The following is a 2477-nucleotide window of genomic DNA, read 5'->3' as shown; positions in this document are numbered from 1 at the left end:
TCACAAGTTAGAAACTCGTCCATTGTTTCTGAGTTCCACCTGAGGCCTCAAATCAGATGTGACAATTTTTATAATAACCACTGCTAAGGTGTTCAGCTGAAAAAACTATCTCTGTAGACAGCTTGTCCCCACAAATGGAGTGGTTATTTGACTGGGTTCTTCCAATTTCCAGAGGAAGAACATTCTGCTTTGCTTATCAAGAAGCAATTTAATAAATAGCAGTTGGCTTGTATGTAGTGCCTTCATTATCTTTTACCATTCCATCTGAAATAATCTACACGTAAAGCTAACAGAAAATGYTGCAGCATTATTTGATATCACACCTGATGTATCTGGCTCATAACCTCTGAGCCTGTTCCGTGGCACCTGGAAACGTCACAACGGCTCTGAGGGGAAAATGTTGTTGTTGTGATTTGTTATCAAATAGCCACGTCTCATATTGTTACAGCAACCGTGACAGGAGTCAAGGCAGTGAATATTTGTTAGCAAGTGCAGAGCAGCACACAGTTACCAGCGTTCAGGAACACAAAGAGATGGAAGACCACCCCACAGTTCATCAGGGTACATCCCTGGTGCTGAGTTACTGTTTGTGCTCCTTCCTAAACTGCTGCAATTACACTCAGCTATTCTTATTGCTGCTTTTACTAATGTCTCATAGCCATAAACTATTAATTAACCTCTAAGGCTTTGAATACAGCACACAAGTTAACTAAAGATAATATTTTTGGATGAAAGGTAATATAAAGGTAAAAACAGTACTTTGAAAATATTTTAATATGTTTGGCTACAAATAATGCCAATTGAACATATGCATTTGTAACCCCTTTTTCTAGGTTCTGCACCAATAGTTTTTTTAAGAATCCTCACATGGTATCATAGAGTATCTAGAAGTGGCTAGCTTAGAATTAACTTTTCCAAATCATTGCTGACTTTCAAATGAGAACAAGCAATAGCTTCTTGGTATGTTGCTTTGATACACATGTTTACATTATTTGAATGAATTATCTCTGTAAATAGAATTGTACTGGAAATGAGAAAACAATGGTGTGCTCAGTCAYTGGAGAGACACAAGTTAAGGTGATCGTCCTCTAGATAAACTGCATCAGAATAAAACTGGCAACTGTAATTTTGTGTATAAGATGTTCTTAATTTGAATATATCGAACTATTTATGCTCGCTCTGTTCCTTCATATTATTTCATTAATCACATAACAACCCTTCCACTCCTCCACTAAACATGCTAACTCTGATTAGCTCCCTGRTACACAGATGTTTCTTCCTTTAGATGTTCAGTGCCTGGCCAGGTTTCACCCTCACTTGCTCATGAATTCCAGCTTACATTACATTGCTTCGATKTCCTATCTCTGTGTGTCCTTTCAAATCACAAATCGATTGGGAATAGATATGAATGATAGACTGACACAGTGCTCACATTATCTACATTTTTTATACACATGCATATGTGAAGGATGAATATAAAACAGGAACCAAAGCAGCAGTGTGAGCCCAAGGAGATTGGCATGCAAGCATCCCCGATTTCTGCAAGCCATGCTATTCCTACCAAAAAGTCAAAGTATCAGTGACGATTCACTCTTATTTCTCCTGTCAAATAACTCGGAAGACCATCATTTGATCTCTACGTTTTAATCAGAGAATCGTGGGGAATTCAGAAATTTGCAAACACTACTGCTGTTCTTCTGTGTTCTYATGCAGCATGAAGTTTTAAAAGCATAATTCACGCTGTAAGGAAGTGTTTAGTTATGACAGCGGGGAGTGTTGAAAAATACATCGGAAACTTCCCTGGGAGGAAAAGATTTGTAAGAGGTYTTAGATTGCGCATTTCATGTGTGTTGCAGCATCTGATGAATGCCTCTTTCTCTAAAGACAGGTGGRTTATTACAAAAATCTGATCTACGTATGCTTTTTAAGAAAGAGCTCTCAAGTCCATGTGATCTCCGGGGAAGCTKCATGCCCGAACAACGGGGAGATGCGGTCCAGGGCAGCCCGGGCTCGCAGGGCGATGCGGGCGGTGCGSGGCGGGGGGCGGAAGGCGACCGAGGAGAGCTGCGGGAAATCGCCGCCTTATTTACAACTTCTTCCTTCGGCCGGGCTCAAAAATATACCCTCCTCAAAAAAAACCCCARAAAGTTGACAAAAATTAGAGATCAAACCGAAGCAGAAATGAAGCGAGCGGTTCYCCGCTGCTCCGAGGGGGAAGTCGGGCACGCACCCCTCCGCCTACCCCAGCCCTGCCCGGCCCGTCGGACGGCCAGCGTCGTCCCGGGGAAGGCGTCCCGGTAGCCGGCCGAAGTTGTCGCCCGCCGGGGAGAAAAGGGGCACTCCGTCCCCATCCGAGCTCCCGTCCCCTCCGCCGGACCCCGGCGCTGCTCCCGAGGGCTCCGAGCGCAGAGCTCCCCGAGCCACCGCCCGCKCCCCGCGCTCCCGGGGCCGGCAGCCGGAGCGGGGCGGGGCGGGGC

The sequence above is a fragment of the Malurus melanocephalus genome, unplaced genomic scaffold (assembly GCF_030028575.1).
Source record: "Malurus melanocephalus ecotype Western Australia unplaced genomic scaffold, MMel_1.1 scaffold_4, whole genome shotgun sequence".
Taxonomy (NCBI): Eukaryota; Metazoa; Chordata; class Aves; order Passeriformes; family Maluridae; genus Malurus; species Malurus melanocephalus.
Note: the sequence above shows the minus strand (reverse complement) of the source record.